This window comes from Agelaius phoeniceus, chromosome 34, assembly GCF_051311805.1.
Source record: "Agelaius phoeniceus isolate bAgePho1 chromosome 34, bAgePho1.hap1, whole genome shotgun sequence".
Classification (NCBI taxonomy): Eukaryota; Metazoa; Chordata; class Aves; order Passeriformes; family Icteridae; genus Agelaius; species Agelaius phoeniceus.
Window position 1 is genome coordinate 456,253 of NC_135298.1, and position 23,797 is coordinate 480,049.

Sequence of the window (23,797 nt, forward strand, 5' to 3'; positions counted from 1 at the left end):
CGCTGCTCAACAGCTCAACATAAGGAACCCAAACTACTGGCCTATCCCTAAGACTACACAAAAAGAAGAAAACAAATCTATTTTGCTTCCCACTTCACCTGCATTTGGGATTTTTGATTTTGCATTATATTTTAACATGTACTTGTAGTTTTCTTGTTATGTCTAGGCTCTGAAGTAGGGTTTGTCACTGTTGTGAAACCAAGATTAATCAAGGATTAATACAGAAATAGATGTTCTAATCTATCCTTGGACTTCTGCTGGTCCCTAGGAAGGCTGGTGGGTGATTTCTGTCTGTGTTCAAATATTTAAAGCAATAACAAATAGTCCCATACTTGATATTTCAGATAAACAATTTAATGGCATCTGAACATTGTTTTCACGATCTTATAACGTGCATCTTTTACTCCCTTATGAAGCTGAAATCTTTTTAAATACAAGCAATTCTACTGCAATTTTAGAAGTTTCAAAACCATTTCAACATACTGAAAACAAAACAGTCTCAAAAGACAGGTCTAACAGCCATTAAAATGCAGGAGAAAGCAAGAGGACTTCAGGTAAAAGAACATACATTGAACAGCAACATTTCTTCCACTATGATTTATGTGTTAAGAAAAATGGAGTAAATTTAAAAGAACAGAAGTTCTTTAAAACCAGAATTTCTAATGCCAGAAACAGCTTTGAAACAACTTTCTATGCAGTTCTATTTATTTCAAAATTTCAAATTGGCCAATTTTTGTCCCAACATTTTGAAGCACAAGGGAGGAAAGGTGGAAAAGGCTCTGCAGGGGTTGCAGTTATAGATCTATAAAGTTCATATGTGTAAAGGAATGAACACAGTATTGAACACACTGAGTATGACAGAAAAATGCAACAAAGCACTAACTCTGAGAGAAAAACAACCCTGCAAGCAATGCCAGGGCACTGGGTATTTCTGCATTTTAAGCAAAGAACTTTACAACATCTTCAATTTTCCTTTTCCTGTCCATTTTGGAGAGCGCAGCCCAGCCCGCCTCGCGCATTCTCCTCATGGTTTTGAGTTTCAGAGCAGAGCCTGGAGATTTCACACTGGATGGAGCTGGGGTCTAGGAAGGAAAATAAAGCCATCCTTTAGTTTCTGTAAACAATCTGATTAACTGCTTGCTTTAATCTTAGGAAAGGCTAACATACCTTTTTTGGTGCTGTGGAATGTAATTGTGAAGCTTGTGGAAAATCTTTGTACAAATTTTTAAACATTTCTTCTTCCAAAACTATGCTCTAATAAATGAAAAAGTTACTTACTCACACTGTATTAAAAACTACTTTTTCTTTCCCCCTAAGGATATTAAACTATGAAAAATTAAAAAATGAAGATGTCATTATGAGGCAAAACAGTTCAATAAAAAGCATGTTAATTATGTACATACAATTCCAGAAAGAACCAATCAATTAAAAATATACACATAAATATTGGCTTGAATGTGGAAGCCCAAACTGTTTATTTTCATTCTCAGAGCCAGCAGTGAGCACAAAGAAGTGCTCAGCACAGGATTTGCTCTCTGACTCTTCCCAGGAGGTCAGTGTGCTCAGAGCTGTCTGACTGAGTGTCCAGCTGCACAAGCACTTTCTGCTTTTTCCTGCTGCTCTGCTCTGAAGGCAGGTTTGTGCTTCTTCCACTGTGCATTTTATCCATTGGAGGAGTCTTGATAGCATATGTCTGGGAAAGAAAACGTTTCTATTTTTAGATTTTATTTTGTGGGGCAAGAATGGAATCTAAAGCCAAACTCAGGAGCCAGTTTACAGTCTGAGTGTCCAAGAATTCACCTGAGAGAAATGGTGGAACTCTTCTCTTTCCATCCAAACACGAAGCAATGACCCAAACAAAGTGGGGTGGAGTGGAAATAGCATTTTTTATATTATTTTTGTTGCCAAATGAGGAGAATGAAGGGGAAGCTATGGAAGAGCTGAGTTTCATGGCACATTGTATTTCAGTTCTTCATGCTTATCTGCAGAAATTCAGGTTATTCTGAACTGTAGCCACGACATGTGGACCATATCAAACATCAAAGAAAATGGGAACAAACAAAACTGCAGGGAAAGGCTTTCAGAGAAAGATTGATAGCTATATCAAGATTGGTGTTACTTAAAATAGTCTTTTCACTAGAAGTTAAACTGAGAAGCATTGAATGGTCCAGTGCAGTCCTTTTTTAGACAGATAACATCAAAGTGGTGCTGGATTCCATTGCTCCAATATGAAACCCACAAGTGAACTCCTGACAGGGAAGAAGGGTAAGTTCTGCAGTCAGGACTACTTTGACACTTTGACCATTTTTACAGCTAGATCAGCTTTGTTCTCTTCCATAGAGGAAAAGTGCCTTTACAAATGGACACTTTTAAGACTGAGTAAAACAATTCCAGAGACATAAAAAAATCAACAACGGAGCAAGAAAAATTACACAGTGGGAGCCCTTCCAGAAGCTGCTGTCTAATATCTCCATGGAATGGTAGGACCCTTTAAAATCCCTTCTTATCCCAGGGGAAAAAAAAAAATCACCTACAGAGAAGTAAGAAATACAGGCAGAAAAATGCAACAAGAAAAATTCACTGTTAGGAGCTACAAAGCTTCAATGTTGGACTGCCCAAGGGGCTTCCTGCACTGAAGGAGATATTTTTTTATTTTTATCTTTTTTATTTTAGGAATATAATTTGGAGACTTTCTATTTTTACATGAGTAGATTCACTGTATAGATCTAAACAAGGTTTAGGAGTCCCAGGAACATAAATTTTTATTATCTTTAAAAAGTTTGAAGTCAAAAGCATTCCAATGTCTTTTGTTGAATGCAAATAAATTATCATGGCACTTCAATTGATTCTACACATATGAACACTACCAAATTCTAAAAGCAATTAAAAAGTTGAAGTTACCTTGGGTTTCTTTTCACTTTCAGGAATCATACTGCGAGAGTGATCTTTTACAAGATTCTCCTACAAAAGAGTTATGTGACAGCAAGGAAATATTTCTTTGAATTCAGTTGTTAAAAATCTTCTTGGTGTAATTACAGAGCACAGTCTATAATCACAGACTGTTACAAAGCTCACACAAAAATATGACCAGGTTTAGCACAACCTCAGCATTCAAAAGTCACTGAAAAACCCCTACAGTTTAGGGAACTTTTTTGCTTTAGCTAGTTAAAGTTAACTAAAATAAAGGAGAGTTTTGTTTTGTTGTTAATTTATATATAATCTGTAATCACAGACTGTTACAAAGCTCACACAAATATATGACCAGGTTTAGCACAACCCCAGCATTCAAAAGTCCCTGTTTTTCTGTTCAGTTTCATTTCTTATCCAACTCCTCCCACAGCACAAGCCCAGGCCACACCTCTCACCCCCACTGCTCAGTGAATAAAAAACTCCACCTTCTCTTCAATTTCTGCTTTCAGTTGTTCCTTAAGGGAGGCCAGTTCACTTTTCAAACATGACAGCTCATTTTCCTACAAACCATTAAATAAAGGACAGGGTTAACTATGCACAGCCCAGAAAAAAGAAAACAGTCCCAAGTGAGACAGTAATTAACAGGGACACTCATTAGATACACAAGAGAATTCTATTTGCTTTTCAGCCCTACACGTGAAGCTTTGCTTTAGCTTGTTTAAAAAAGACTGAAGCACTATAAGAAACAGGAACTTGATCAGAAATGTTCAAGGTAAGACCTTAAAACACTTGGGAGAACAGGGCTGAGAGGGCACAATCGAAATATTTAAAACAAAAGTTTCCTATTCCAAGTGGGAAGTCAGAGCATGACACACTATCTGCAAGAGCAGACACAAACACACTGCTACTCCAATTCATTTCTAGAAACATTTGGAGTTTTTAGTGCCCAGAATAAGATCTGCTGCAGCAGCTTGGGTGGGACTGCTACTGGCAAAAATTAAAACCACACTGGAAAAGTTCCCAGAGAACTGTCTCTGGTGGGAAAGACCCCAGAGCACAGCAGGAAAAAGAAACTCTCTAAGCAACCTGAAAAAAGATTTTTAGAAGTCCCAAACTGACTGAAGATCACATCTTTTGTCTCTCTGTGCTGTCGCTGGGCAAGAGGGAGGGATTGGGAAAAAAAGTGTTTTAAAGGTTTATTTTAATTCTCATTACCCATTTTTAATTCTATTAATAATAAAACTTTTGATGCTATTTAGGTTTGAATCTGCTTTACCCTCAAAGTGTTTTTCTCCTAATCCTTATCTCAACTTGAATTTTTCTTTCCCCTCCTCTGCTCAACTACAGCAGAGAAAAATGAGTGAATGTTTTTGTTGTGTGTGCCTGGCCCTTAGCCAGTATAAAACCACTCCACAAGGACATCAGCCCCTTCACTGAATTACTGAACATTGGAAAGTACTCCTTACCAGTGCTCTTGCTGATGAGAACTGCTTTTGCTGTTTCATTTTATAGACTTTTAACTCTGCATCTTTTTCTTCAACCATTTTATCATATTCATTCTGGATTAAAAAAACCAAACCAACAACAAACTCAGAACATGTGACTAAATGTTACAATTATAGAGTTATCCAGTCTTAAAACATCATTTCTTTCAAACCAGGCTCTTAAGATTCAGAAAGAAAAGATTCATTGATGCTTCTGCAGAAACTGTAAACCAGAAAATGCTCAATTCAAGTATTATTTTGTGGACTGGCAGAGAGTGCTTGATTTCTGTGCAGCAATATGTGCTCAGCACTAAGAGCCAGCTGTGCCATCTTTATTAATGTATCTGCTTAAGATATTGCAAAATAGAGGAACAGAAAGGAAAACTAAAATGTGTCAGGCTAAACTGCTGACAGTCACTAAGGCATCTCAGAGAAAGAGCCAAACTGATACTGAAAAATATTGCACTCAGATGGTATCAAAGGAAGCCTGAACTGAAAAAAATCTACAAATCCCAGAAGTTTAGATGAATGGAATTTATCTGCCCATAGGAATCTTTTGAAAATCTTCAAATGAATTTGATTTTAGATGATGCAAAGTCCAGCATGTGTTCAGCTTCCTTTCCCAGATTCAGGCCTGTTTCTGCTTTGGAAAGGTCATGAACGTGGTATCACAAGTTATAAACATGCTGTTAACATGGTATCACACACTGCAAACCACAGCAAGCAGGAAAATCTCTTCCCTTGTGCTTTTCCATCAGTGCCATCATCTCAGTTATCTTGTGCTGACATCTGACATCAGTTTCTCTCTGTATCATTGCTGCTTCATCACAAAGCAACCTCATCTTTTCTACCTGTCAGTAATAAATTGCATTTCATTCATCAACATAACCATATATTTCTTTTTAATCTTAATTTCTTCTTTCCCCTGTGGGTGCAAAGTTTGCAGTCCCACTTGGGCTTTATTTGCTTTTAAGATCCCTTTCAAATCCCTCATCTTTTCTGCAGATTGTTAAAATGGGCAGGATCAAAGGTACAGCCATGGCAGGCAAGTTCACTTCAAACCAAAAGGCCATTTCAAGCACTCTGCCCTAACATTTCTTAGCATTGCCATCAAAAAAAAAGTGTGGGCAGAAAAATACTAATATGGGAGAAGTTATAATCTAATTTAACTATGCTGACTTTATACCAAGGGTGGAATTTCTTTGAACTATATCTTGAAAGCAAGAAGTTTTAATGGAGTTCTTATTTTCAAAGACATATTCAAATAAGTCAGCCTAAGCACCTCATGTACTAAAGCTTTGCTCACAGGTATACACAAATGCCATTTATGTCTGAAATGGAAGAGCAAGGACTCTGGCCAATAAAGCTTCATAAAAGCATTTTAAATTAAAAAAATTAAATTGCAGTAAAAATTAACACCTCTCACCTCTTCACGAAGTTTATTTTCATTTCCTTTTCTTGTTTCTATGTCTTTTTGATAGATGTCAACTGCTTCCTTATGTTGCTTGTTCATATTTTCCATCTCTAACTGCAATTTATTCACCTTCTGAGAATGCAGAATTGCTGCTGTTATTTGTTTAGGAATTACTGTGTTAATGATTTTTTCTTACCTCTTGTTTTTGAGCACAAACACACTGTTACTGTTCAGGTATATGATTAAAGTGTTTCCTATTTAAAAGTTCAGCTTTTTTTTTAATAAAGAGTTGAACTTTGGCCTGAAGTGAGTTGGAAAATACTCAAGGAAAGAATGGCAACAGCCCAGTGGGGAAGACTGCCCTAAGCAGTCACCCTAAATGCTGTGAATGCCTCAGAAAAAAACAAATACAGATGGAGATTTGATTCCCTCTCTTGTAAATCTGTATCAGATTTTCACAGCTTTTATGGTACATTTTTCTCCCAGCTGTGCATCTTGATTACAGTTTTTCCTTTTAAGGTTATCATATGAATATCCTCAAAGAAGTCCACTTTTCTTCAAGTGCAGTACCCAAAGCTGGACACAATATTCCCATCAGAGGGATTGCCACTGCAGAACACATTTAAAGAACAGCCTTAAAAAAGTAATATATATATATACATATATGTATATGTCTTTTAAATGCTTTTCTGTTACAATGAGGTTGCTGAACCCTGTTCAGTCCACTATCAATAAAAGAACAAAAAAAAGGAACAGATCAGAAACATCATTAATTGCAATGTGAATCCATCTCTTAAATGTCCAACAGTCAGTGCCCAATGATTAAAAATGGAAGCATCTTCTAAAAACTGTGAGCTCATTCCTGCAAAGTCTGTATCCCAGATCCCAAAGCAGCTCAGAACGTATTGAACAAGTATTATCATTACTTACAGTGGCACTTAAAAACACTCACCTCATCTTCTACAGGATGTTATTTAAACCTACCTTCCCTTCATAAGTATTGCTTTTCTTGCTTTCTGCAGTCAGTTTCTTTTTCAGCACCTTATTCTGTTGAAATAAAACAAAACAAGCACTGTACCTTAATAAGTAAATAGAATTATGTAATGGTTTAACTGCATCAAGAAATTCCAGCTTTCATCAGGCAAATAACTCTCTGTTGTGCAGCTCAGGTTCCAGAACAATTCTTCAAACAAATGAATGTTCAACTAATTTCTGTGATAATTACTGTTTCTTCATGACCTTAAGAAAGGCTCCTCCTGAGCAAGAGCAGGGAATAACAAATGAGGTGCAGAATGGGAATTACAACTAAGATGCTGCTGACAGAAGGTGTGAAGATGTCATGACAAAAAATACAAGTTCTTTATTTTTACAGTGAAGTTACTACAGTTTGTGCCTGTGCAGAATTATTTTCTACTAGTGGTAACTGAGATACTTATTACAAGTACATAAATAACACCATGCACTAAATGAAAAAGAGTAGAAGTTCATTAAAGATATTATTTTTGTAATTGCTCTTTTCAAATCAAGGCACATTTAACAAATCAAGTGATTCCTGAGATGACTCCCTAATTTGCTCAGGGTTAGGATAAGAAAGGAGAATTTTTAAATTACATAGGTGTATCTAAAGATATCACAGCAGACACAAACCTGCTGAAAAGGCAACCCAAAATATAATGTGTTTATGTATTTGTGAAATGAAAATCTCTACCCACCTCCTGCTGCAACTCTTCAATGCATTTGGTTTTATTTTCCACCTGCTTCTTTAAATTGTTCATCTGAAAGAGAGATTTCAGACATTCATTAGTAAGTTCTACAAATGACTCCCTATGTGAGCAATTCCTGTAAATGTTCTCAAACCTGCACTTGCACCAGTCTGGTTTGTTCCAATGGGACTGCAACACCAGCTGACATGTTAGAATAATCAGAGTTTTAGCCATAAAGTATCACAAGATGTTAATCAATAGCAGTGAACCAGTTCCTTAGTGGTTATGGAATTAAGAAAGAAGAAGAAAAATACCCCAATATCTTCACAATTTAAAAATACACTTGTAGGAAGTTCCCTACATCCATGAAAAAATTAATTGTCCCAATTATTTTCTAGAATTTTGGTTTTCCTTTCTTGAAATTTCATTTTCAGTACTCTTCACCTGAAATGACAATTGTAAATCTTTGACTGTTACAATGAAATTCTGAAATTTGCTAAAAACCCCAGGTTGCTTTCAACCAATAGAAAGAAAGTAGAAATGTTTGAATCTATTTAAGCTTAAACTCACACTACATATAAAAAGCTAATCCAGAGCCCATCCATCACTGTGTGGGTAAATGAAAAATCAGAAAAGCAGGTTCTCTGTTTGCCTGAAAAGAACCAAATCTTTAATATGAAACTTGCAGCAAAGAGTGAAGATCCCCGTGACTGTGCTTGTCTTTTGAAATACCAGGGCTCAGCATGGGCACACACAATGGCACAGCTGGCAGCAGCTGAGAGAGAAGAAACCTCTGGCAGAGATCACATCCCCCAGGCAGAGCTTTGCAGAAAAATCCCAACACAGATTTTACATTTAATGCTGTCCCAGAGGTTCTGTAAGATATTTTCATGACACATGACATACATTTTCTTCTCTTTCATCCAGGGTACTTCTCATCTCTTCACCTGTCTTTGCCATTTTCTCCTTCCAAGACTCCAGTTCATTTCTAAGTGCCAAATTAACAAGCATTAGTAAATATTTCCTTCTTGCCTTTAACTTATTTTCAGTACTTCTAAGAAACCCTTCTTTTATTTTCTAAAAAGAGCTGCTAATATTGATGGGAACTTCATAAGCTGCTCAATGAAAATGTTCTTAAAATGCAGCAGCATGCCCAGTAAGTCAATGTGTGAACTGTCCATACTTTTTTGAAGTAGGAAAAGATGTTCCAGCTAAGCCAAGGAAAATACATCCTCACCTGGACTATTGCAATGCAGCTGTGAAACATGGGAGCTGCCTGTCTATTGAACTGGTGATACAGAGAGTAACTCTTACCCAGTTTTGCCTTGTCACATTTAATCCATAACCTTCACCTTCCATTTTCATTGCCTTCTCACCTGAGGTGTCTAATGCACAACAAGACAGCTCCCACTATGTAATACAAAATGATGGCAAACACTGTTCCTGCAGCAATTGGTATTTCTGATCTGAGAAAATTTCTACTTGGCCAACAGCAATTCTGAATAGTTTCTGTTTAGCTATATAATCTAGAAAAAATATTAATCAAAAAAATCCCAGAAAGCAGCATTTGAACACAACTAACTATTTCAGTCTACTTCCTTTCACAATATCAGTTATTAGTATTTGTTTTACTTGCCTTAGCTGGCTATTTGCCTCTTCTAGATTTTCAACTAACTGCTTTGTATTTTCTTCTTTTTTCTTACTATCCTAAATAAAGACCCATGTGTCAGCAAAGAAATAAAATTCAAAGTGACTTCTTAAAAAATTCAAAGACATCCAAAGCACACTGACCTGCCTTGCTCACAAGTGTAAATACACTTCCTTTCCAACTCAAACACAAAAACCAGCTCAGGTACTCTACAGACCCAAGTCATGTTGCAGCTCATCATCTAATTTGTAAAACTGAGTAATTTGTCAAATTGAGTATTGTCCTTTCATGAAACCTGGAAGTTTACAACTTGCCTCTTGCTGTTCTTGCAGTTTCTTGACTTCTGCAGCCACAGCATTTTTCTCTTGTGCTGTTTGTTCTTTCTCTAGTGAAAGCTTACTGAGATACACTGTTAGTTGTTCATTCCTTAACCTAATTTCAAACAAATGGCCAAGAGGAATAAGAAGATGCATTTTGAAATCTCCTTTTAAATTAAACATACCCCTTATCAAGTCTTATTCCATGCTGAAAGAAGTCCAGGCCTTTATCTACAAATATAAGCTTTGCAGCAGAGTCAGAGAGATGTAAAAAGGTGACAGAAGAAGGAAAGAAAATCAGAGTCAACTTTTATATAAATCTCATGGTTAGTGAAGATGATGTAGTTCAAAGCAAGATTAACCATGAATTCAGAAACTTTCTCTTCTTGTTAAATAAGTCAAAGAGATATGGAACAACTACATATGCCATAGAATACATACAAATAGAGAAAGTGGAATTTAGAAATGTAAGTCTAGAATTAATGGCATATATGTGGTTCAAAAGTTTGATTAGAAAACAATCATAGTTCATTTCCCTGTGGATTAAAGCAGCTCCACCAAAACTAATTAAATATTGTATTTTCAAAATGGTCATACGCCTCTTGTTCAAGATCTGTTTTCAGAGTCACAAGCTGCTTTAAATAATCTTGTTCCTTCTCAGCTGTACTTGTCAGCTGTGCTTTCAAATCCTGGAATTCTTTCTGCAAAATGAAAAGGAAGAGTTTTGAGTATCCATGTGCAAACTCCAACTGCTGGAGGTTATCAGACATGAACTAAGAGCACGAGGCTTTCAGAAGAACCCAACAACATCCATGTCATGGATTATCCAGGTTGGATCTTTCCAGTCTCTGCTGGGATCTGGAAGTGCTGTGAGACAGTGAACTGTGACACCAGTGCTGTTCATGTCTGTCCCCTGCTGTGAGTTTAACTACCTGGGCTGCAAAATTAGGGTGGGACACTGCTCTGGGTGCTGTTTCTTATGCAGAAACTTGTGTCCAAGTCATGATGTGTAACTTCACTATTTCTAAAAACATGTTACTATTGCCCTACTTCAGACCTCTCTCATCTGGAGAGCATTTTCATTGCTCTCTCCACATTTTTCTCTCTCTGCATATTTTCTACAGTAGCCTCAAGACTCTTCTTCAGTCAAAGTCCTCCAATTTGCCCATTTTAGAAAATGAGTGAAACTCAGTTCAGAACACTCAATGCACAGATTAGAACAACAAGCAAACACAGTGAAATGCACACCTGATTTCCCACTATCTTAACTTGAGTTGATATGGATTCTTGTTAGGCTTGTAAATCTAAAATCATAATGAAAAGAAACCTCTGTTAAGAGTGTATTTCATATAGCTGAGACTCCTGTGACAGAAAATGGGCCTGTGTCACAGTACAGCAGGGTTCACAGAGGCCAGAGCTAATTACCTGCCTGTAAGGAAGAACAAATGGGAAAACTTTATATCCACAGGGAATGGCATTTGAATGGGCATGAACAAAGAAGGAAATAACCAAAAACCTTGAGAAGGAAAACCAAAAACATGGGAGACAAGAAAAACTAAAAGCACAGGAGACAAGAAAAACAGTGGCAATAAAAAAGTTCTTCAAAGAAAACACTGAAATTGTGTGTGAGAAAGTTTAGTAGAAATGTTAAGGTAGACTAGATGGTGTTTATTTATGACATTTAAGATACTTACAAAGCAAGAGGAATTTCATATGAAGAGCAAATGCCATGAGATTAATAAAATGAATATTTACCAGAGTTTTTGACAGCTCTTCAAGTTGCACTTCTTTATCACATTTTACTTTAGTCATCTCTTCTACAGCACATGGAATGTAAAATTAATGGAAATGATTTTTCATATTTAGCAGGCAGTATAAAACATTTACCCTTTTGCAATACCCAGTTCTCAAAACTTGTTGGATTAAGTTAAGAAGCTGAAAAGCTAATTTATGACTTAATCTAAATGTAGACTTGAAAAATGATTCAGACATTAGCAAATCTATATCTGAAGAGAAACTAAATATTTATCTTAAATAAAATTTAGAGCCTTTCTATGTTTTCCACAATTATAGCTTCAAATAAACCATGGACTGTAAGACTAGAGTATTCTGCAAGTATTGATGCACCTGCATTGTTCCAGAAAAAAATCTGAACTGCTGAAGGTACCACATGGATATGCTGAGAAAGGAAACCAGTTGTTACTGACTTCCAAATGGTTTCTCTGTGCACATTGACAGTGCTGGTATTTTTTGCAAGTTCTCAGCAGCAAGGCAGAGCTCTTACTCTGGGGACTAAGGAGCACATCCCTAGAAAGCACAGGATATCAAATTGATGATATTTAAAGACAACCCCTGCCAGCATCATTCCACTTCCAGCACGGGGAGGGTCCCAGAAACCTCAATGGGAGGGTTTTATCTCTGCTACAGAAGTCACTCCTGGCACCTGCAGTGCTGCTGCTCTTAGCTGGAAACCAAAATTACCTCCAGAAGAATTCATGCAGGAATGGTCTCACTATTGGAGCTCTGCACAGCACTGCCCTTTGGCTGCTGCCAGTACCAATGACCCCCAAAGAAAAGGGATCAGCTGAGTCAAAATAAATTCAGGCATTCCTGATAGGTACAGGTACTGTAAAATCATTTCTCCACCTACTAGAGACAGTCCATTTCCAGACAACAGCAGAAAGCATTTTTATTACTGCCTGGCTCATTTTCTGCCTTTCTACAAGCCTTACCCAGTTCAGCAGATTTCTTTTGGAGCTCCAAGGTAAGCAGCTTTGAATCATCTTCATATTTCTTTAATCTAAGAAAATGGTAAATTAAAAACCCCAAATGTAGGGTACAAAGCACTCACTGCATTTGAAACTTCAAGGACAATAAGACAAAGTCTTAGCACAAGCACTTTAAGAACATTTACCTTTCAACAGGCAGATGATCTATCTGCCTGCAGCACATATCAAATTACACTTTTACAACCTCAGAACAGTAGACATAAAAGTAAACAAATATATACCTACAGAAATCTCTATTTCTTAAAGACAGAGTTATGAAAGTTGGAGGGGGCAAAAATTTACTTTTTATAGACCAGTATCAACTATCATCAACAAAAAAATTTACATTCAATTCTCTGCATTTAGACCACTGTGTGGAAAAAACCTCCAAATTTCAGCTTCATTTCCAATGGTTCTTGATTTTGTCATAGACTGCAACCTGTAAGATCACTCTTGGAATTGAAACTCATTAATTTACCTATTTTGCTCTTCTTGCAGCAAGCTTTTCAAATTGGCAACAGAAGTCTCCAACTCCTCTGTCAGGGCTGCAAGCAAAGCCTTCATTTTTTTACATTCTTCCTCCTGCTCTTCCTTTTCTCCGGTAACCTGAATTAATGTTTTCACTCTAGTCTGGAGCTCAGTTTCCAAGTTCTTTTGAGTAACCTTCAAGACATGATATCATTTCTAAACATGTTTTGCAACAAACAGCTACAGCTGTTTCATGTCTAAAGTATCCATAATTATTTATGCAAATACTCCTCTAGTCTATTTCTACTGTAAAACTATAAGCAAGGGGTACCTCTGCCTTTTGCAATGACATTTTAGCCTCTTCCAGCTCTGCCCTCAAATGTTCTTTACTGACCTGGAATTCCTTTAACATTTCTTCATGATGTACTAAACAAAAAAAGATGTTAATATTTTTAAAAATAGGATATTTATAAAAGTATATATAAATATAAATATAAATATATTATATAAAAATATAAATAAATATAAAAAATACAAATATAAATATACATATAAATAAATATATTAAAAATATATATAAATATATTTATATATATGTATATAAAAGTACTGCCAAAAATGGAAAATTTCATACATTTAAAGAATTTAACAAAGACCAATGGTACTGACATCATATAGTATAAAATAATAGATAAAATTTGAATATAGATGGCTTAAAAATATTGAAAATCAAGTTCTGAAAAGTAAGTTTCCTCAGTGACATCTGCCTGACTGTAAATTTGCAATACTGAAGCAACATATTTTCCCCTTGCAATCTTCCAAAGCTCTCAGTGCTTGACTCACCCTAAAAACGACCCTGCCAGTCCTGCTCCCACAGGAGCAGCTCCTGTTCCAAACAAAAATAAGGCCTTCAAGGCCCCAAAATTCTGCTGCCAACCAGCAACAGAATAAAACCATCATGACCCTGTTTCCTATGCTTCTATAAACAATTCCATATCATAAATAAACAATCATAAACAATTACATTTAAATTCTATAAACAATTACATTTAAACACAGCAGGCAGAACTCTTACATTTTGCTTCCATTAAGTCAGCAATCTTATTTTGTGACGTCTGCAGCTGAGCCTTGATGTCTTTTATGACATCATCTTTTTCATCTCTCTCTATGGTGAGAGCTGAAATCTAGAAAAATGCAAGAAATATCATCATGAAGTCTGGAAAAGGGACAGATGCTAATTTTCATTTGTACCCCAGGTATGATAAGCAGACATTTTGCTGTCATTCAAGTTAGATTAAATAGATAGATAGAGAGATGGAGAGATAGATAGATAGACAGACAGACAGATAGAAAATATTTGGCTAGATATAATCTTAGCCAAATATTGATCAAGTCACATTACTCTAAAGAAAAAAGTTCTCCAATTCAAAATCAAACCATAAATTCCAGTAGACTAAAGGTACTGAAAGATCACTAAACTTAGCAGAATTTGACTTAAATGCAGCTTCAGGTGTTATTTTGTCTTTTTTACTAATACCCAGAAACACTTCTTGGCTCTTGCATTGCCCCTTTAGTCACAAACAAAGCTCTACATATGAGATGGTAAAATGAGCAAACCTGCTTTTCCTTTTGACTGACTTCCAGTTTGCATTCTTTTTCAAACTTGTCCACTTTTTCTGCTTCTTCTTTTACTTTTGAGATACAGTAACATCCACAGTTAACATTCTAGCTGAAATGTACTCCAAGTTCAATACAACTTCCACTTTAAGATTGCTTGGAATTGTACAGCTGTACCTTTTGTTTCCCAAGAGTAATTGTTGAGGCAATGTTTGATTTTATAATCAAAATACAAACAGAAAAGAGCATGTGAAAATGAAACAGGAACATACCAGGCTATACATACAGAGAGAGAGCATTTAGCTAAAGTTTCTGTAGCTATACACTAGTGCATTATCATTTAAATAAACCAACTATGTGAAATAAGCACTGATCTCTAGACTGTACTTCACAGACAAAACTTCAATGTTGAGTGACAGTTTGAAAAATAAAGTTCCCAATTTGGCCCAGTGGAACAGCAACAGAAGGGGCCAGGCAGTGAACAAAGGCTGCATGAATAAAAGAAGGGTCCCAGTGTCTCAGGGTGACCTGCTCACCATTCCAGTCCTTCACATCTGTCTGCCCTGGGCCTGCATGTGGAACACAAGCTATGAAGTACAAAATTGAGCCAGCTGCATAAACACAATAAACTGAATTCTCACATTTGAAACTCATTTCCAATCTGTCGTTCTCTGCTTGCACACGAAGCTCTTCAAATGCCGCTGTCATTCTCTAAAAACAAAATTTAATATCTGAAGTTCAATCCTGGAAACCCTGGAACTTCTCCAGGGGCTGCTGCCCATCTCAGCCATTCTGAGGAACCAGCAGGTGGGTGAAACAGAGCCCAGAAAGAAGCCAGAAGTTGTGGCAGTGACCCAGCACTAAGCACCCATCCCACAGATCACAGGGATCCACACCCCACACACTGCTGCACTTTCTCCATTGAATGTGTTTTATGGAACACAAAAATCATTCTTGAAAAGGGATTGAAAACCCAACTTCCTGCATCACACACGACATGATACCCACACATGATGGATACAAACAGTATCCCAACATAAACATGGAACTCAGCTCAGCTCACATAACTCACATTCCTTTCATCAATCTCGGTCACTTACTTCTATGTTGCTATGAAGTTCCTCATACAATTGTATTGTTTCTGCCTTTTCCTGTTCATCTATCAAAGCAAGAACATATGAGAAAGTTTTTCTTTTGAACAAGAATGCCAGCTGTCCAAGTCATTATACTTAATCAGTATAATGAATTAAAAAAGGAATTACCAGCTCCATTCTCATTAAATAAGTCCTTATGAAACATGGTGCCAAAAGTTACAGAATTTAGGGAAAATGTGCATTTCATTGAAACATTAAGCAAGCTCAGCTTTTAAATTTCCTTCCTAAGATACTTTTTTCTGTGAAAAGTTTAATTCTGGATCAGTTGATGTGACCATATTAATTAATATAGCATTAATGCTGTTGAATAATAATGTATCAACACTGTTAGTATTTCTAAACTGTAATCTAGGGTTTAGCACTGAATTTCTTCCTATCAGCAGATACCTATAACCACAGAGCTGTCATTAGAAAATTGCAACACTCCATGTCCATATTTTCCTTCTTCCACTTTTGTAATTGATACTATTTTTTCCTAAGAAAACAATTAAAAAGAGAACAGTAAAAGAAACAGCTATCAAAAAAGAACAGTCCATCTATATACAAGTGTTTCTAGAATTAAGGCTAAAAAGAAATAGACACTTCTTAAGTATCCAGGATCAAGTTAGTAAAATTCTAATGATTAGAATAACAATTCTAAATTGCATATAAAGTAGAACTTCCAATCAAGAACATATTTTAAAACCTCAAGAATTTAAACTGCATTAAGTTATCCAACTGTTCTGGCTTGTTCAGTTTCATGAGAAGAATTCCAGTTACTCATTGTACCTTGGGGTTAAGACCTTTTCTCCCCATAAATGTGTGATGGCTGAAAACAGGAAATGTCAGCTCTGGAAATTTGTTAGAGAGTGCTGGGAATTTAGAGTAGATTTTACTGCCTAAAAACAGGCATGAAGTGTCACTTCTTCTGTCTTAATATATTCCCAGTGTGTGGATGGCCCTGCAAACCTTCAATGGGCTGAGCAGCCTTGAGGAGCCCTGCCCTGCTCTGGAGCGGCTGCCAGGGCCAGTCAGGGCTGTGGGCACTGCCTCAACCCTGGGTCACTGTTTGGGCACCCAAAGAGCTCCCAGGCTGGCACCTTTCAGCAAACAATTTCACTGGCTTCAAAAGCCCTCTGCATTCAGCATTACACACCAAAAGTCTGTTAGACCTGGGGCTTCACTTCCAATTTTGTGAGCCACTTAAAATTCACTTTTCACTCTGAGAGCCACATCCAGTCGATCCCAACTGGAGAACTTCTCTGAACAGCACGAGAAATTTCTTCTTCTTTCTTCTGTTTGTGAATTTAGAGCAAGCTAGAAGTACATTTACTCTGATCAATAAAAGCTAAAAAAGCATTTACGTTTGCTGGTCTTCTCTGTGAAGCGAGTGCAGGTTTCCTTGAGCACATTACACAGATGCCTCGAAGCAGCAGCTCTAAAGGAGGGAAAAAATATCCTGTTTGCACAGGAGTGCACAGTACTTTGTGTACCTAAGGAGTAACAATGGAAATGACCTTCAAAATTTAACAGCTACATAAAACTGCCCACATGGAAACTGATTCTTTCCACCACAAGAATATATACTTGGTTCTATTATTACTCTTTCAAGAGATCTTTATTTTCACATATCTCATCTTCCAGTTTCAAATGGAGTTTTTCATTTTCAAACTAATTTCATAGGGAACAAATGCAAAAAGACACTGTTATTGAAAAATAGATTAGAAATGCACTTTGACTTCTCAAATCCCTCATGAAAATGTAATTTGGGGCATCAGTAGACAGAAGTCTGTTTTAGCTGGTATTACATGCTGAGTCATCTTTTGCATGAAAGATGCAATCATTAATGAACAATAATTTACCAGCAAATGAGACACTTACAGGTATATTCTTCAGACAAACACTCACACAGGACAGGTGCCTGCAACTTCTCAAAATAATCATTTTCTCAAGGCACAAACCAAACTGCAACAGTCTTTAAGATTTAATTGTATCAATAATAGTGTCATACTGAATCAGGAAGCGCTTAACTTTGTTTATTGAATGTATACTATACAATACTGGCCTGCAGTTCTTGAATGGCTTTATTCTGTGCTTCAATAGTCTTTTTATTTTCCTGGAGCTTTCTTTCTTTCTGGTTTAATTCAGTTTCCACAGTCAGTTTCCAGTGCTTGATCTTCTCAGCCTCTTTGTAGAGTTTTGAGAACAATTCATTCATTGTTCCTGTATTCTATTGAAACAGGTTCCACAATTTAATCTCAAATACTATCTAATTAATAGTACATAATATCTAATTCCTACTGTTGTAGATAATGTATTTATCTCTTAGAAACATCACAAGAGTAATATTTTTCTACAGATGGTGATATAAGTTGATATATGATCAGGAGCCCAAGTTTATGCACAGGATGCACAAATCTTTGTGCATCCTCTATGTATGTATCAAAAGGCTTTACAGAGCACACAGGAGAAACAAATACAATGAAATATCCCAAACCTCCTTCAGACATCACCAAATAGATGGGCTTAAAGACATGGATAACTGCAGTCCACCAAAATCAATAAAGTTTTGTCAGAATTATCAGTGAAGCCAAAATTCCTTCTAGCAGGTTCTTCACACCATTTCTGTCCTCTCCTTCTGACAGACACTGCTGAGTTAAGTAAAAGCAGCTTCAGAGACTTTGCCCAAGAGTACCTGTGATCTTGCCATGAACACACACAGAATCACAGAGTCACAGAATAATGAGGTTGGAAGAGACCTCTCAGATCATCGAGTCCAACCTCTGCCCCAACACCTGGGCTATAGCACCAAGTGCCATGTCCAGTCTTTTTATAAACACATCCAGAGATGGTGATTCTACCACCTCCCTGGGAAGAGCATTCCAGTGCTTCATTATTCTTTCAGTGAAAAATTTCCTCCAAATATCCAACCTATCCCTCCCCTGCTGTAGCCTGAGACTGTGTCCTCTGGTTCTGTCAGTGCTGCCCGGTGGAAGAGACCGACCCCACCTGGCTACAACCTCCCTGCAGGCAGTTGGAGAGAGCAATAAGGTCACCCCTAAGCCTCCTCTTCTCCAGGCTAAACAAGCCCAGCTCCTTCCAACGTTCCTCACAGGGCTTGTGCTCCAAACCCCTCAGCAGCCTTGTTGCCCTCCTCTGGATGTGCTCAAGCACCTCAACATCCTTCCTAAACTGAGGGCCCAGAACTGGACCCAGCACTCAAGGTGCAGCCTCACCAGTGCCCAGCACAGGGGCAGAATGACCTCCCTGCTCCTGCTGCCCACACCATTCCTGATGCAGGCCAGGAGCCATTGGCCTTCTTGGCCACCAGGGCACATTGCTGGCTCATATTCAACCGGCTGTCAGCAGCACCCCCAGGGCCCTTTCTGCCTCAACACTGTCCAGCCACACTGTCCCCAGCTTGGAACGTTGTGGGGGATTTCTGTGGCCAAAATGTGGAACTCAGCACTTGGACTTATTGAACTTCATGCTGCTGCACTCTGCCCATCCATCCAACTGATCTAAGTCTCTCTGCAGAGCCTTCCTTCCTTCCTTCCTTCCTTCCTTCCTTCCTTCCTTCCTTCCTTCCTTCCTTCCTTCCTTCCTTCCTTCCTTCCTTCCTTCCTTCCTTCCTTCCTTCCTTCCTTCCTTCCTTCCTTCCTTCCTTCCTTCCTTCCTTCCTTCCTTCCTTCCTTCCTTCCTTCCTTCCTTCCTTCCTTCCTTCCTTCCTTCCTTCCTTCCTTCCTTCCTTCCTTCCTTCCTTCCTTCCTTCCTTCCTTCCTTCCTTCCTTCCTTCCTTCCTTCCTTCCTTCCTTCCTTCCTTCCTTCCTTCCTTCCTTCCTTCCTTCCTTCCTTCCTTCCTTCCTTCCTTCCTTCCTTCCTTCCTTCCTTCCTTCCTTCCTTCCTTCCTTCCTTCCTTCCTTCCTTCCTATAGATCATCACAAGCTCCCAGCTTAGTGTCCTCTGCAAATTTACTAATGAAGGACTCGATGCCCTCATCCCCGTCGTCTATAAAAACATTGAACAGAACTGGTCCCAGTACAGAGCCCTGAGGGACAGCACTGGTGCCTGGCTGCCAGCTGCATGCAGCACCATTCACCATCACTCTCTGGCCCGGCCATGCAGCCAGTTCTGAGCCCAGCACAGAGTGCTCCTGTCCAAGCCATGGGCTGCAGCTTCTCCAGGAGTGTGCTGGGGGAGACAGTGCCAAAGGCCCTGCTGGAGTCCAGATACACAACATCCACAGCCTTTCCTGCATGCACCAGGTGGTCACCTGGTCACAGAAGGAGACCAGGTTGGTCAGACATGCCCTACCCTTCGTAGAGCCACGCTGGCTGGGTCTGATAGCCTGGCCATCCTGTGAGTGCTGTGGGATAGCACTCAGTATGAACTGCTCCATTATCTCACCTGCTGGCACTGAGGCCAGGCTAACTGGCCTGTGATTACCAGGATCCTCCTTCCTACCTTTTTTGTAAATGGGTGTCACACTGGCCAGTGTCCAATCATCTGGAACCTCAGCAGTGAGCCACAACTCTTGATAAATGATGGAGAGAGGCTTGGCAAGCTCATCTGCCAGCTCCCTCCTCACCCTGGCATGGATCCCATCTGGACCCAGGGATTTACAAATATCCAAGTGTCCCAGCAGTTCTCTGCTCACACACAGAGCAGGAAGGAAAACCACCCCCCTTGTGCCCTTAGAACACCTTGAAAGTGTCCTACAAGCAGTGCTGGGCCAGTGGTCGAGGCAGGGAGAGCAACACACGAGCCCAAAGGGCCCTTTGGTTCACTTACAACACCCCCAAACACCATCCTTGTTTTGGCTGCATCACAGTTTTGTTACAGTCCTGATGGCGCTTTAATAGCTTAGGATTAAAAAAGTCTAAAAAGTTGTCAGGGATATGAAAATCAGCAGGGAGAGTGCAAGAAATGTGTTTTATTTTGTGGTAGCAAAGAGTGTTTTGTAGCTGCAAAGTACAGAAGCTATTGCAAAAAAAAATGAGCTGGACTGAGTTGTGCTAAAGCAGAGATCTGCTGGTAAAGACACTGTCAAAAGAATCCAGTGCTTGAGGAAACCACTGAATTCATTGTTTTACAGATAAAACAAAGCCAGACAAGGCTGGAAACCACTGAATTCATTGTTTTACAGATAAAACAAAGCCAGACAAGGCAATGGGGATAATCTACTTCAGATTTCCAAAGAATACTCTGACTTCAACCCTTCTGCCCCTCAACAGAATATTCAGAACCAGTTCCACAAGGGTACTTAAGTGTTTAAATTTTACTCTAATTAAAGCTCATGGACTTCACAGGCACTTCAAACAAAGAAAGAACAACAGCAATATTGCAGTCACCTTAATTTTTAAAGATTTGTTTCCAGGCATGTTCACTAAATCACAAATATCTCCTCTAAGTGATTCAGCTTTAAACAGGAGACAGAAAACATTATTCCCGTTTGACTACTTCCTTTAGCCCTGAAATATCTACTGAATAATGCTTTAGGCACTGTTTGGGAACAAATTCAAAAGACCCCAAGGAATTAGATGTGCAGAGTTGATACTTAGCTGACCTCTTCATCTACTTCAGAGCAAAGTTTCACTTGCTGTGAAATTGTATCTGAAACATGAAGAGATTTTGATCAATGTCTTTCTAAAAACTGTAACAGTGAAACTGTATTTAACAGTTACAGATATGAAACTGTGAGACTACTCATGAAAATTAAACCTTGACAATATATAAAAATCTAAAGAAGGTGCATGGCAAATGTTCCAATCGTACCTGAATCAGTGATTTCACCACGGTTCGACACATCAAATGGCAGCTTAAAGTCATCATCTGAGCATCTGTTCAAACCCTGCACAAATTTAAACATTAGTTCCTTATGGGTACATTTGTAAAGAAGAATTATAAAATCCATAAAAAATCCCTACAGATGATGTGAAAATAGAATTGGTCATTAATAAAACAGCTGCCTACAAATTTCAAAGCCCAAGGTACTGGTAATGGCTTTGGAACTCACTTCTTCCTGCCCAGTGGTTGATCAAACTGTTGGTGTCCTGCAGTTTGATTTATAGACTGTGGCCAAAGGGGAGCTTTCAATGCAGGGAACTCAGCAGCTCCTGCCTGGCTGGGCCCTGGTGCATGGCAAAGGACTCAAGGAGACAAATTACTTTTTTGAAGACCAGTAGTTGATATTTCTTTCTTGCTTTGCTTCCAAGGGCACTTCTAAACTATATCTGATTATGTTTCAGCATGAAAATACCCTTTTACAAGGTTTTTAAGTCACAGAAGTTCATCCTGTAAACAGCTAACTCATCTGCTGTCAGAATGTCCCATTTGAATCTCAACATATTTCATAAGGACCTTCAACATGAAAAAATAACTTGTTGAATTCCCATAACTCAGTGTGGGGACAGAACATTTTCCCTGCACACCTGATCTGGTGAGACCAAGACACCAACACCAGTGCGAGCATCTGAGTGGGGCCTGTGGGAATCCATCAAACCAGAGGGGTTTGGGAAAGCTGCAAAAGGCAGCCTCAGAGACAGCAGAACTGTGATTAGAGCCAAGCAGTAGCCATGAGATAGGTCAGCAGAAAAATTATTTAAAAAGTAGAAAAGGACAAATAGAACAATGGTCTATGTATTAATGCTTGTCTAGAATAACTCCCTAAGTTACAGAGAAGTTTATCTAGCGAGATATTAGGAAGTTCTAAGCTTAATAATGGAGCTCTGTGCATTGTGTTTTAAGGCTTACAAGCAGCAGGCATTGTATTCAAAAAAGGCAAGCATTGTTTGAACCAAAGGTACCTGTGCTTACAGTGGTTGGATAGAACTACTGTCAATATGCTTTTGCTTTGTGTGATTGGTCAAAAACCTTTGAAAGTAAGTTGTAACATTAAGTTCTTGGTCTGCTGCCTGGGATGTGAGCTGCTGGCATCCTCCCATTGTCATCACCATGTAATGAGACTGATGCTGGAAAAGAAAACAGCTCAAGGCAGTTCCTCAGCAGTCCCGTCCCGTTTGTGATTTGTACACAGAGCCCGGCCGGCGATAGAGCCCTGCTCGCTCTCTGGGCTCAATTACCCACATCAAACACGGACTTACAGCACAGAGCGGATGCTCGAGAAGATGATTCCCTTCAGTTTTGATAGAAAACAACAACAAAAGTCTTTGAAATTCAAACCGAAGATGTCTGTGCATATACCACTCTAGGCATACGCACAGAAACGAGTCCAGTGCAGGAGCCGTCCCGGCCCATGCAGGGGCAGGTGTGTGTGTGCTCCAGGCCGGGGCTGTGCCGGGGCAAGGGGCAGGTGTGTGTGTGCTCCAGCCCGGGGCTGTGCCGGGGTAAGGGGCAGGTGTGTGTGTGCTCCAGCCCGGGGCTCTGCCGGGGCAAGGGGCAGGTGTGTGTGTGCTCCAGCCCGGGGCTGTGCCGGGGCAAGGGGCAGGTGTGTGTGTGCTCCAGCCCGGGGCTGTGCCGGGGCAAGGGGCAGGTGTGTGTGTGCTCCAGCCCGGGGCTCTGCCGGGCACTCCCCGGGCCCAGCACTGTCCCCGTGTCCCCGGGGAAGGGCCCCAGCGCTTTCCCCCCGTCCCCTCCTCAGCCGCGGCCTCCAGAGCAGCACAGCCCGAGGGGCGGCCGGGGAGGGGGGGCTTGGGGCCGCCCTCAGCGGCCCCGCGGCCGAGCGCTCACCTGGGATCTGCCCGCAAACACCTGCCCAGCGCTCAGGCGCAGCGGCATGAACAATTTAAAGCGGTTTTCCTTCTCCATGACTCCGATAAAAGGGCGGGCGGAGCGGCCCCAGCTCCCGGCGGCCGCTGAGGGGGGGCGGGAAGCGGCAGCGGCCCCTCAGCGCGGGGGCGGGGGCGCCGCCTAGCGGAGCTCGCGGGGCACGGCCCGGGCACGGCCCGGCCGGACAGAGCGGCGGCCGCGGGGCCATCGGCGGGGCCATCGGCGGGGCCATCGGCGGGGCCATCGGCGGGGCCATCGGCACCATCGGGGCCATCGGCGGGGCCATCGGCGGGGCCAGCGGCGGGGCCATCGGCACCATCGGGGCCATCGGCGGGGCCATCGGCGGGGCCATCGGCGGGGCCATCGGCACCATCGGGGCCATGGGCGGGGCTTGCTCGTCGCCCGTGGACGCCAGAGAGGTCTCGGGGCAGCCCGGGGGCCCGGGCGGGTTGGCGATGTCGCCGTGGTCGCCGGCCGGGGGCAGCACAGCGGGACTTTGGCCGTCGCGGGGAAGGCGGGAGAGGTCTGAGGGGAAGGGGAGGTCCCGCCTGTACAAGGAATAAATGGGGGAACCCAGTCCTCCTATGGAAAAAATGCGTATTTTATG

General features: G+C 40.1%; 1 pseudogene; it reads right to left on the bottom strand.

Annotated features, from left to right (window-relative positions):
- Window positions 1–938: 938 nt before the first annotated feature.
- Window positions 939–23,229, bottom strand: LOC143696386 (synaptonemal complex protein 1-like; annotated as a pseudogene).
- Window positions 23,230–23,797: the final 568 nt, after the last annotated feature.